Genomic DNA, 13,815 nt, shown 5'->3' with positions numbered 1-13,815 from the left:
GCAAGTGACATTGGCATCAGAGCTGTTTTGTCACAAGTTGAAGGCAGCCAGGAAAAGGTACTAACTTATGCAAGTCAAGCCTTAAACAAAGCTGAGTGCCAATATGCAACTACAAGAAAGGAACTGCTTGCTGTGGTGACCTTTACCAAATGTTTTTGATACTTCCTCCTGGGATACACTTCACAGTAAAAGCAGACCACACTTCTCTCTGGTGGCTACACAATTTCCAACAACCCGAAGGACAAGTGCCTAGATGGCTGGAGCAGCTGGCTGAGCTTGACTACCAAGTAGTGCATCACCCTGGAAGACAGCACCAGAATACTGATGCTTTGTCACATAGGCCTCGCATAGCAAAAGTTGTAAGGGATACAAACACTGTCAGCAGTAGAGAGAGTCAGGGTGAACCAATCCTGAATACAGAAGCCAGAAGGTTGGCAGATTGCTGTACAAGACAACGGGAAGATGCTGACATTGAAAACTAATACGGTGGAAGAAAATTGATAGCGAGGAGTTCTCTGAAGAAGGGCAACATCACCCATGCCTGAAGAGGTACCAGGTAGTATGGTCTGAGAAAAGCATTAGGCAAGGAGTACTGGTGTAAAAACTTCCAGAATCTGCTCAAAGCCCCAGTTTTTTCACATAGTGGTATCAGAGAAGAAAATACCAAAAAATCTGCAAGCTGTACATGATTCCGATATTGGGGAGCATTTGGGCATGGAGAAGGTCTTTCATGAATTCCAGTCTCGGTATTTCTGGCTAAGCTGGAGAAAACCTGTTAAGAGCAGATGGGTGAGGACCTGCCAGACAACTGCAGGCGGATATTAACCCTTAACATGCAACTATTTACAGAATGTACTAACTTTAAACACAGTCTAACATTTCTTACAGTTAGCACATGCTAATTGTAATAGAAAAAAAATAGGATGAGATTATGTAACACAAAATGAGCCAAGAGCCCAACTCTCAGGGAAGCAGGGAACTTAGAAGCTCTACAGGCCCTAGCTTAATTTACTGCTCCTAGAACTCTCATCATCTGTGGCCAAGAGCTTAGAAACCTTGGGTTTAGACAGGGCTATCTGTATAGCAGGGCCTCAGAAGTTCTGGAAATATCTTGCCAGGTAGGTGAGGTAGGTAAGGCAAGAACCCAGGAAAGTTTCCGTTATAAACCTGCCTATGTTTTGATGGAAATTCAAAGAAATGGATGTGTTTCAACACATTTTCTAACCAAGCAGGGATGGTAGCCCCTGCTGCGGCCCACAAAGCCTGCCAGCTGTCAAGGAGATAGGTGCAGGGCTTCTGGGTTCTGAGGCTCTACACCTCTAGCTTCTGACAGGCAAAACTCATGACATGGGTGCTTGTGCAATGGTGTCTATCTTGGGGCAGTTGACTGTCTGTATTAATTATTTGCTTTCCTTAGTTTGTGGTTTTGTAGGTGTTAATCATTGCTCATTAACTTGTTAACACCTACAAAACCACAGGCTAAGGTGAAGAAATAATACAGACAATCAACTGTCCCAAGACAGAGAGTTGCACAAGCACCCATGTCACAAGTTTTGCCTGCCAGCTGCTAGAGGTGCAGGGCCCCAGAACCCAGAAGCCCTGCACCTATTTCCTTGACAGCTGGCAGACTTTCACCCTGCTGCGCCTTAATACACACAGTGTCACCCATGTCATGAGTTTTGCCTGTCAGCAGCTTGAGGTGCAGTTCCCCCCAAGCCCCTCCCTGCAGTTCAGTTTTTCTAGGTGGCTCTGGGATGCCTTCCATGTTGCAGGGTTTAGGTTGTAGCCGTGTTGGTCTAAGGATATAGGCAGACAAGATTCCTTGGGTGAATTTGATATCTTTTGTCTTAAAAAGATCTTCCCAGAGCCACCCATCTTAGCCTTCAGACAAGCACCGAACCTCGCCGACCTCATCACCAGAAGCAAACTTCCTCAACCCCAGAACACACTAAAAGGATCCAGACCATGCCATGACAAGAAATGCAAAACCTGCCCACACATCTCCACCACCCCCCACTATTACTACACCCCACAACAGAGCCATCAGCATCCCAGGATCTTACAGCTGCACCTCCAGAAATGTAGTATACCTCATCCAATGCACCAAATGCCCTGATGGAAGATAGGAGAGACCAGACAACAACAGCACACCAGAATGAACGCACACTGGAAATCCATCAAAGACAGAAACACTCAATTACCGGTGGGGGCACATTTCTCACAGAAGGGCCACTCTCTCTCCAATCTCTCAGTCCTGATCCTCAAGGGAAACTTACACAACACTTCCCAGAGACGAGCCTACGAGCTCCATTTCATCAACCTGCTGGATATTAGAGATCATGGACTAAACATAGACATTGGATTTTTGATACAGTACAATCTGCCTGGCAACTGACACCCCAGCCCAGCCCCTGGCTTCTTTACTTTTCATTCCATCCAGGAAGAGCACACACCAACTGCTGCAGCTTCCTTAGCCTGACAAAGGGTTTTTGAACCCAAAAGCTTGTTTAATAACTATTCTCCAACCATTTGGGTTGGTCTAATAAAAGATATCAAATTCACCCAAGGAACCTTGTCTGGGATCCCTGGCAGTTTGGGGGTACCAGGTGGCTCTGGAGGTCTGTGGGGGCTGTCTAGTTGGGGCATCATGTCCAGTTGGGGGTCCCTGTGCAGAGACCTGCACAGTGGCATCGCTGGGGCAAGTCTCTCTGCCGAGGGGTCCCGATGGATCTGGTCGAGTGGGTTTGCCGGCAGGGTGGCCAGCCTGGAGGTCCTGGTTCCAGCGGGCTGGCACGGTGAACCTAACCAGTGTGCCGGGTCTACTCTTGGCTCCGTGGCCCTCGCATCCCTTCTGGTGGTTCTTCAAGAGCTTCAGGGCCTCAAACTTGGTGCCACAGAGGACACAGTAGAAGGCTAGGTGCAGCTGTTGGAAGCACCATAGGTGTTTATGCAAGTCATTGTGCAACCTGTATTGCCTCGGCGCATGGCAGCTTGGGCAGAGCAGCATCACAGAAAGGGGGAAGGAGAGAAATGTGAGCGCTGCCATGTCTGCACACTCGTCTGAGTCATCCATCGGGGGTCCGGTGTTGTGGGGGTCCAGGGCTCCTCCACCAGGATGGGGAGGTCCTTGGGAGGTTCTTCCTCCAGGACCACTGGGGTCCAGAGGGGCATCGCTGCTTGGGGTCCACCATCATCACTGAGGGGCCGTGGGGGGTCCAGAGGGTCTGCCATCATCGTCCGAGGGCTCTGGGGTCCTCCACCTGGAGGCAGCTCTCATCATCTGGGGTTCCAGAGTCCGGAACTCTGAGAGACTCTGAGAGTCTCACTGCCTCCAGGGGTCTGCCGATGGTCAGGGGTCCACCACCGCCTATTGGGATCCTGACATCTTGGGGAGGAAGGGGGGTCTGGGTTCATTGCTGACTTGGGTCGCTGGTCCACCCTCCTGGGAGGGTCCTCCACAACCTGTAGTCAGCCGTCCACCCTAGCTGGTGGTCTCCTGGCATGCCTCGAGCATTCTTGTGAGTGGATCAGGGTGTCATTGGGACCTGGGGGTGTTTTGTCCACATTCTGTCTCCGAGCACAGGCGTTCGCCTACTCCAACCTGGGGGTGAGGCCCCTGACCTTCGGCTACTGGCCTGAGTTGTGGTTTTCATGCTTTCTGGCCTAGCAAACTGTAAGAACCTTCGGCTACTCACCTGAGCAATGCAGTTGCTTGTGCAACCGGTGCTTTTTCGGATGTAATGGCGGCATTGCCTTCCCTAGACCATCAGGACTGACAAGAACCCACACTGCACCAGAGGAAAGAAAAGATCCTCTAGTCAGCTCTCTTTCTAAGTTTATTCTTCTGACAGTCTTAGCTAAATCTTAGCCAAAAGGCTTAGAAGCAGTACCATCCCCTTGGGATACCTCCTACCTAGAACGTCTCTTAAGCCTCCTTTATAATTCCTGAGCTGAGGGTCCTACCACCTTAGACCTCCACCTGTGTCATGGAGGTCCCTCAGCAACCTTTACCCAATTTTCTCCTACGTCATCAGTAGGGGAGAGCCAGTGCAAACAAACACTATACAGCTGGTCCTCTGTATTAAAACTGTTAAAATGCAGTTAAAGCATGTTTACACAGTCAAAATAAGCACAAAAGAGTTCCTACTGCCTCATCCATGCCTACCAATAAGGGTATGCTAATAAGCATCACAGAGAGGTGGCTATGCAGAGTACAGATACATTGCCAAGGTTATACATTTAATAGTCATTGGACAAATGACCTTGCCATGTGTGGCAGGGCACTGTGTGTGCCTGCCACTTTAAGGGCCTGGAGCTGGCAGCCACCAGGTGCCTGATGAGGGCAGCCATTTTGAAGTCAAGGGCTGTCTATATAAACAGGGCAGTTTGGCTGCTGGAGGTGAGGCAGCAACATTGTCTAGCTGGAGGGCTGCTGAGATCATCTGGAGGTAAGGGAGGAGCTGTAGGGGATGAATAGGAGGCTCCTGGTCCTGGGCATGACCTAAAACTGCACCCTGCCGGGAGTGGGTGGCCTGGTGGGGATCTCAGTGGCATGGGAGCCCCAGGAAATGCCAGGCCAGTTACCACCCCAGTGAAAGGCAGGTTGGGGTGCCTTAACCCCTAGCCCCCACCACCAGGTGGGTAACCCTGTTTGTGTGAAGGGCCCAGAGAGCAGACCCTGGGAGAGAATAAGGGGCTAGAGACCTGGCCTGAATGAGAGAGTACCCTCAACTGGCCCATGCTGGGACCAGGACCAGGATGGCCAAAAGGGCCAGGGACCCACTGCAAGGGATGCCCAAGAGCCTGGGGTCCCGACTGGCCTGGAAATGGGCTAGGGCTGGTAGTCAGAGGTCCTGGGGGGGGACCACACCTGAGAGGGGAAAATAGTTTCTTGGGGCTAGGTAAACTGGTTGAAGGTGGAGAGGCTGCCTGAGTGGAGGGATCATGGAGGGGTCCTGTTATGAGGATTCTGGGGCCCAGTGTGGGGGCCGGTGATTATGTGAACATCAAGATGCCATCTGCAAGGCTTGGGCTGTGGTATAGGGGAGGAAAGGAGCTGCAGAGTGCCCCCTGGCATTGGGGCAGCAAAATGGGTAGCCTCCCGCTTAATTGACATCTATTAATTAATCAATTAACATCAAGGCGTGGCGGACGAGAATGCAGGTGGTTGGCCCAAGAACAGGTGGGTGGGCCTCGGAGATTGGCCCCAAGCAGGCCCCCTGTTACACCATGTCATAAAACTATTCATAACTATGGCAAAACATGTTTCTAGAATTTATTAACAGCTGCAAAAGTGCCTACTTCTTACACAGTTGCAATATAGGCTGCAATTTTCAAAGCGGGTGCATTGCAAATTAAATACAACAGTGCCTTGCTTTGAAAAATCTTTACCAATTTATTTTTTTTAATCTAGGAAATCAGACAGAGTTGATTCCTTGTATTTAATATTTTAAAATACTGTGTTCTGCTTAAAATAAAACTGAAGTATTTTAGTTCAGCAAAGTTTGGAAAAATCTTCTTTCCATTTGAATCTATCAAAGTTGTCACTAGGGCTTTGATGATAACCATTATGATCATGGAAATAACATTTCTGAAAATGAAAGGAGATAACATCTTGAGAAGAACTGTGTTCAGACTGAAAACTAAAAGCAAGTGAACCATGCCAGTTGGTGTTACACTTCTGAGGTTATATGAAGGTGCACCAAAAGGCCATACTAGTATTTTGCTGCAGCACTTACTCTAGGAGTAGTTCTAAAAGCTTCATATATATTTGTAATTTAACTATTTGATTTTAATCAATGTTAAAACATCTCACCCTGCTAACGCTTGATTCTACAGGTGCTTACTCTGTTCCTTCTCTCAGGGTATATGGATTAAAAAAATTAAAAAAAACCCCAGCCAGTGCAGGATGTCACAGGGCACCATCTCCAGTGACGGCTTTAAGCTTCCAGAGACCAAAAACAATGTTGGTATACCCTGCTGCAATGTTGGTATATCCTGGGCTGCACATCACTTATATGGAAAGACTGAGGGGATTGGGTTTATTTAAACTGGAGAAGAGAAGACTGGCAGGGGATTTGATGGCAGCCCTCAACAACCTGAAAGGGGGGTTGAAAGAAGATGGAGCTGGACTGTTCTCAGTGGTGGTAAATAACATAACAAGGAGCAATGGTCTCAAGTTACAGCAAGAGAAGTTTAGGTTAGATATTAGAAATAATTTTCTGACTAGGAGGGTAGTAAAACGCTGGAACAGGTTATCAAGAGAGATGGTAGAATCAAATGTCCTTGGAGGTTTTTTAAGACCCGGATGGACAGAGCTCTGCCTGAGATGATTTAGTTGGGAATGGTCCTGCCATTTTTCTGGTAAAACTAGAAACTTTAAAACTAAGCTGTCTTTATCTGGAGGGACTAAAAATATTAGACATAATAATTTTCCAAAAGTATGATTTTGATCAATCACAAGTGTTCCAACAATGTTCCAGAAGATCCTGAAGATAATCCCCAAAACATGTTTACTGAGCTAAACCAGTAGTCCATTTTTCCTCTTATGGCTGCATGCAACCTTAAAAGTGAACTACTACTGCAAATAGTTCAAAATTCAATGGAAACTGCAGTACCTGTAATTCAAGATACACTGGCTGCATCTATACAAGATGCTGACAGTGCAGTAGCCCAATACATTAATGACTGTGCAGTCAACATCTCATGTAGACACAGCCATTGATCAGTTTTCTTTGTTCTTTGGAGGGATGGGACATTCAGGGGAGGAAAAAAAAAATACCACTGTGTAGTTTTCTATAATAAATCCATCCTTCTATTGTTTTGGTAGTATCAAAGTGATTTAGACATGATGGTCTAGGACACGGGTGAGAGGTAAGGTTTTTTTTTTTTAAGTGGGTGATATCTTTTATCTAGTGCAGGGGATGGGAAAGCAGCCCAGCTGGGATGTTTCCCATCCCCTCACGTGATCTAGCTAACTCCCCATCCCCAGCCAAACATTAAAACAGCATCGAAACAGCCTTTTTGTTTCGACGGACCGGAACAGAACATCTGTTTCGACTCAAAATGAAATTCGAATTGGATTGCTGTTCCGTCAAAACTCAAGGCGAAATGGAACTGTGCCATTTCGCACAGCCCTATTAAATATATCACTTTGATTTCTTTAAGCTGCAACCATTCCTAGACAGCGAATGCATCTCATACAAAAACCATGTCCAATACCCAATGAAACAAGCAGAAAGACTACCATTGATTTTGACAGACCCTTAGCCAGACTTTAAGGGCCCATCTACACATGCATTATAATGCACATTAGGCTATTTTAATGTGCATTAAAGCATCACAAAAAACTGTGTGCTTTCGCTAATGTGCACTGAAATAGGCTAATGAAGCTTTTTCTAATACCTCATAATGGAGGGCTCCTGTACACGTGCAGGGAGCCTGTTCCAATGCACTGGAAATCTAGCTCGTTGGAGCAGACTCAATTAATCAAGTCTGCTGAAGCACAGAAATGAATGCGCTCCAGCAGACTCTAGCATCACATGTATCAGTGTCCCCACACTGAAAAATGGTGGTGGGGTGCTTTGAACTAAAGCTCATTTAATGAGCTTTAGTTCAAAAGTGCCCCGCCACCATTTTTCAGAAAGGAAATCTGATACACGTGACGCTTGGATGCTTTTAATTAGTGCAGCTCACTAATTAAAGCTCTCTCACCACTCTTCCCAGAATACGTGTAAAATTGCCTGGAAGTACTAAATTTAATGTGCATTAGCAAAGGCACATTAATAAATAGTAATATCAAAATGAGCTATAACACAGATAGGTCAAATCCTTCCTCTCTAATTATACAGACACTTCAGACACCTCCAGAGCAAACTTAATGTAATGGCAAACTGGCTTTTTAGGCAAAGACCAGAAGCACTAAAAATCGTTTACAATGCAGTTGCCAATTTTCAGAAGTAACATGATTTCTGTGTGCATGAGCAGATGCACACTGACACACACCCCTGAGGCCATGGAGAAGAAAACCACCTCTGACTGTTTTTGTTCCCTCCTATAGCTTAGCAATTCAAGGCAAAGGCAAGCTGGTGCCTGTGTTCACTCTAACTCTATCCCTCATGAATCAGAGATTTTGAACAGGATAGGGAAGAGTGAAGCACTACCATTTGACTATGTCATTTGGCTGTGCAACAGAGTTGATATGGACTTGGGGGCACACAATTAGGGTCCTAGGGCTTTGTGCTGTTCAACAATCACTCAGAGCCAAGCAGTCTTGGAGAGGTTTGTTTCATTCAACCACCAAGTTCAGCTCAGCACTGTACAACATGAACCCTGGCTCATGACAACTACCTCTAGAGGAAGATTCCTATATACATATATATGAATATGAAAGATATAGGAACTCTCTCTCTCTCTCTCTCTCTCTCTCTCTCTCTCTCTCTCATTCATATATATATATATATATATATATATATATATATATACACACACACACACACACACACACACACACACACACACTTATTCATTCATTCATACATGTGTGTGTATTTCTATGACAGTTTAAGATTCTTCATCTGATGCCTGTAAACTAAATTCAGTCTAGTCCCAGCTGCATTATGCTAATAGTATCTATTTATTAATTCAGGGTTACATCCTCAGTCCTAGTTCTGTAATACATTTTGATGAAAACAAATAAGCTTTTTATTATACTGACACGTACATCATCTGGAACTGGACTTTGCCTAACCGTGGTTCAGTCAAGTGCTGTAGGTACTGTTCTCCTAATTTGTACTTAATTTTGTAGCTGCAAACTACAGCTAACAGTAGCCTCCCATAACTAAAGCCATGAAAAAAAATTTAAACCCAGCGGGCAAGTCTACACATACAATTAATGCCCCTGAATTTTCTTCACAGAAAATTCAGGCTTTTTAAAGCACTTCGAGGTGCATGTTTACACATGCACTCCTGTTGGAAGCAGACTGCACCTGACACAAGTGGCCTAGTCCAGGGCTGCTCCTGCCCTGCTCTGCCCCCCTGCCAGCGCCAGCTGTCCTATCCTATGGATCCTGCAGCTAAGGGGCCCCCTACATAGGCCTGCTTACCCCCCCACCCCTGCCACCAATGCTGCCACCAGCTTCACATCTGGCCACTTGTCCCCTGCTCCCTTCCCACCCCACTGCCACCAGCTTCTTCAGGGCAGGGGGCCCAAATACTATTTCTTGCAAGGGGCCCCAAAAAATTGTGGGCCAGCCCTGCCCCCTGCAGCAGGCTCCCCCAGGTGCTAGCCCTGGGGCTGGCAGGGGACACAGGGACTAGTCCTGATCCTCACATGGCCAAGAGAGCCATCCCCATTCAGCAAGGATGCTGCCTCCCAGCCTCATGGGGATTGAGACTCTCCCAAACTTTCAGCTCTCCCAGCTATCCTATACTGGGGCTTAGCCAAGCAGTACCAGGCCTTCTGCTGCCTGGGCTGACCAGCAGCAAATTGCTCCCAGTCAGCATCTACACATGTGTTACTGCACATGGTTAATGTGCCATTAATCTAGTACCTGTATTTCCTGGTACTAGAAAATGATGCATTAGCTTAATTTACTGTGCAGTAAGTCCCATGCATGTATAGACAGTGATGCTTTACTGCACCACTAATACTTGCTGCGTATTAGTCTAATACTCAGCAAGGCATCTTGTGTAGATTCACCCAGTAAGGCCAAAAACAATTCCTCCACTCGAGTGCAGTGAAACTCAGGTTTTGTTAGCATCTGCAACACATAAGCCCCTGCTTTCCAATACAGACTATTTTGTTTTAAGAGGGCCGTGCCAGTGCCCTCTTTTGAGGAATCCACAGACAGCTCAGAACTAAGACCACTAACTCTTTCAGTTTCTAAAACTCTAGATTTGTCCATTGGACATCCTTGAAATGTAATATTTTCAGGTCAGAGGTTCAGCAAGTGAGGTTCACCCCAAACTTCCCTATATAGGATCATAGGAAATTAAGGCTAGAAGGGATCTCATAAGGCCATCTAATCCAGCTCCCTTCTCAAGGCAGAAGCATCCCTGACTAAACTAACCTAGCCAAGTGTCAGCTAGCCTGATCCTAAAAACTTCCAAGGATGGAGTTTCCACAGTTTCTCTAGGTAGCCCATTCCATTGTTTGACCACCCTCAGATACCCTGCCCAGCAGGGGGCTGGGCAGGGCCTGTCCCACTCCTGGAGCTGCAGCCAGTGAGCGTTCTGCTGGACAAGGATTCCCCAGGAGTGGGACAGCTCCCCTGAGCTCCCTGCTAAACAGGGAAGCCCCACTGGGCACAGGCCTCACTGTCACGTGTATGGAGCCAGGACAGCTCTGCTGGCCCCATGCACCTCAGGAGCATCCCCCATGCCCTCTGCCAACCCCCTGACTAGCACCCAAAGGGAGCCTGGAGCTCCTCCTGGCTGCTGCAGTGGGGCAGAGCAGGGCAGGAATAGCCCTGTACCTGGCTGCTCCTATTAGGAGCAGATTTGCTGCCAACAGTTAGTACATGTGAGATGCACTCCTGGGGAAGGCTTACTGCACAGTATCTTACTGCATGGTAAGCCTATATTGAATTAATAGCACGTGTAGACAAGCCCAGTATTCCCCAGTATAATGACCAATTCAAATTATTCATGAGAAATCCTTTAAAGAACACATAATATAGCATTGAATTAGTTGTTTTAGGAGCACAATGGCCAAAAGCTTATTTTTCACTAAATTTGGAACACAAATTTCCATGCATAGAGCAGAAGTGGGAAGGGGGGATTAAAAAAAAAAAGCAGCCCATATTAAAAGACGACCATTAAATGATCTCACAGCTCTGGACAAATGTCATGCTTTTACCTTTTTTGATCTGCCTAGTGACTTGTTATTTGTTATAGCTGGCATCACTAATTGTGGAATTTGAGTTTAAATTAAACTTAGCAGCATACTGTCTGTAAAATTTTAAGAGAAAGAGTTTATCTGCTCCTTAGCTAACTGGCACTACCTTATGCTAGATTTCATAGCACTGGATGAAGTAGGCTGTAACCTACTAAAGTTCATGATGGTTTGAACAAGTTAGTCTATGCAAGGCAGTGATTCTAAAATGGAGTCCCGTAGCAACCTGGGGTGCCTTAAATTCTGGAGTGTAGGTTGTAGCCATGTTGGTCAAAGAACACAGGCAGACAAGGTTCTGGATGCTTACATTCTGGATGTTTTGTTGCTGTGTTTTAATAAACTGGTTTGAGGGACTAAGTCACCTCTGTCCTTGAGAGGGGTTTTTCTTTCTTTAAAAAAAGAGACAAGGATTTCTTAGGGTGGTGCCTTTGATTGGGTCAATTGCATAGTTGGGATAGAATTAGGTGAACTTTAAGCCTATAGTCTCTGAATCAGAACTTCCTAGACCCAAAATATTGGAGGCTGCAAGTGGGAAAGGAATGGTGAGGAGGAAAAAAAAAACTCCTGATACATTCGGGTCACTCTCTTTCAGCATCCGCTGTCTGCCACTGTGTGACACAGGACACTGGACAAAAGGGACCTATGGTCTGACTCAGTACATTGCAGTTCCTATGGTTTTTCTTATGTTTCCAATGCAAGACATTCTTCAGCAGGCCTGACCAGAGCAAGCAAAACACAACCTAGTTAAAATGTGTATTTTCTAAAGTGACTGGAACTGCAAATTAATATTGAATAGTCAGCTATCCTTTTTCCCCAAGAAAACACATAGAAAGACCCCACCAAAAAGATTTCCCCCCCCCACCTCCATTTTGGAATGCAGTCTTTTAAATTGCATTTCCTTTATAAAATCCATGAAAACTGAACATTCTTCAGTTTTGCCCTCATGTCTTAACCCAATTATTCTCAATCAGGGTGCTACAGCACCCTAGGGTACCTTGAAAGCCTTTTGAGGGTGCCGTAGGGTGCCACAGAGTGTTGGCATGGTTAGATGTGCAGACATAAATCACAAGATAATCCAAAGATTTCAAATGGGATTTCACAGTGTTAGAACCAGTCTGATCTGTTGTGGTCTTTCTGAATTCTTTGCAACAGAAACAATGCTGTCTTATTTTTCTATAGACAAAAAAAGAAGTGAAAACTAAGAGCTGGCAGTTTCTGAGGGGTTCCTGGAGTCTACCAAGGACAACCTCAAATCTAAAAGGTTAAGAACTACTGCTAAATAACTGCTGCCCTGCCTTCTACCTGACTTCAGACTAAGATAGTTTATCTCTCTCAGCACTAGATGGTGGTATTCTACTAGGCAAACAATTTTGCAGTTTTATTTATGTATTAATGACTGCAAAAGGAATACTGTCATTTTTTTCCACAGATTCCTTGAGTTGTATTATTTTTCCCCCTCTCGTCTCTGTCATATTGGATACATCCACCCCTATTCTTAGCAAAGTTAGGCTTTACACTCTGTATGATCAAGTGGTCTAATATCCCAAAGTGCTGATAAATGCTCAACAGTTACCATGTGTCAGATATCCAGGTTGTAGCCATATTGGTCTAGAGGACAAAGAAAAGATTGTAAAAGTTCATAAAAGTTTCTACCCAAGAGAACTTTCAATCTTTTCTGCTATGCCTGAAAAAGGGTGCTTGTGCGCAAAAACTTGCAAAGAAAGAAATTTTTTGCAAAACTTGAGTTGGTCTAATAAAAGATACCACCTCTACCATGAGTTCTGATTCCAGCGGTTACCATTGTTTTTAAAATGTTTACCTTTCATAGATTCATAGATGTTAGGGTCGGAAGGGACCTCAACAGATCATTGAGTCCAACCTGCTGTCTAGGCAGGAAAGAGTGCTGGGGTCAGATGACCCCAGCCAGATGCCTATCCAGCCTTCTTTTAAAGATCCCCAAAGTAGGGGAGAGCACTACCTCCCGTGGAAGCCCATTCCAAATTTTGGCCACCCTTACCATGAAGTTCTTTCTGATATCTAGCCTAAATCTGCTCTCTGTCAGTTTGGACCATTGTTCCTTGTTACCCCAAGAGGTGCCCTGCTGAACAGAGCATCTCCGATCCCTTGCTGCATCCCCCTAATGAATTTGTAGGTGGCCATAAGATCACCTCTCAGCCTTCTCTTGCGGAGGCTGAAGAGGTCCATGTCCCTCAGTCACTCCTCATAGGGCTTGTCCTGTAAGCCCCTAATCATACAAGTGGCTCTCCTCTGGACCCTCTCGAGTCTATCAACATCCTTCTTGAAGTATGGTGACCAAAACTGGACGCAGTACTCCAACTGTGGTCTGACTAATGCCGCACAGAGGGGAAGTATCACTTCCTTGGTTGTATTTGTCATGCATCTGCTGATGCATGATAAAGTGTGGTTAGCTTTGCTGATGATTTCATCACACTGACGACTCATGTTCATCTTGGAGTCCACTATGACTTCGAGATCCCTTTCCGCTTCTGTGCTGCTGAGAGGGTTGCTTCCCAGCCAGTAGGTGTGCTGGATGTTTTTGTGCCCTAGGTGCAGCACTCTGCACTTCTCCTTGTTGTACTGCATCCTATTGTGTACTGCCCACTTTTCTAACCTGTCCAGGTCTGCCTGCAATCATTCCCTACCCTCTGGAGTGTACACTTCACCCCACAATTTAGTATCATCTGCAAACTTGGACAGAGTACATTTTCACACCCACATCAAGGTCACTGATGAAGATATTGAAGAGTACAGGTCCAAGGACCGAGCTCTGCAGGACCCCACTACTCGCATCCTTCCAGGTCGATACTGACCCATCTACTACCACTCTCTGCGTGTGACCGCTAAGCCAATTTGCCACCCACCGGACCGTGTAAACATTTATGTCACAGCCTCTTAATTTA

General features: G+C 45.9%; 1 long non-coding RNA gene across 1 annotated transcript in view; it reads left to right on the top strand.

The window, feature by feature from the left end:
• Nucleotides 1-4,380: 4,380 nt before the first annotated feature.
• Nucleotides 4,381-13,815, top strand: part of LOC132247769 (uncharacterized) — a 28,507-nt gene continuing 19,072 nt past the window's right edge. The window contains exon 1 of the long non-coding RNA XR_009459172.1: nt 4,381-4,448. This is a non-coding gene — a long non-coding RNA (uncharacterized LOC132247769). The remainder of the gene's footprint in view (nt 4,449-13,815) is intronic.

The sequence above is a fragment of the Alligator mississippiensis genome, chromosome 1 (assembly GCF_030867095.1).
Source record: "Alligator mississippiensis isolate rAllMis1 chromosome 1, rAllMis1, whole genome shotgun sequence".
Lineage (NCBI taxonomy): Eukaryota > Metazoa > Chordata > Crocodylia > Alligatoridae > Alligator > Alligator mississippiensis.
The sequence above is the reverse complement of the archived record's forward strand: the minus strand, read 5'-3'. Positions and strand labels throughout refer to the sequence as shown.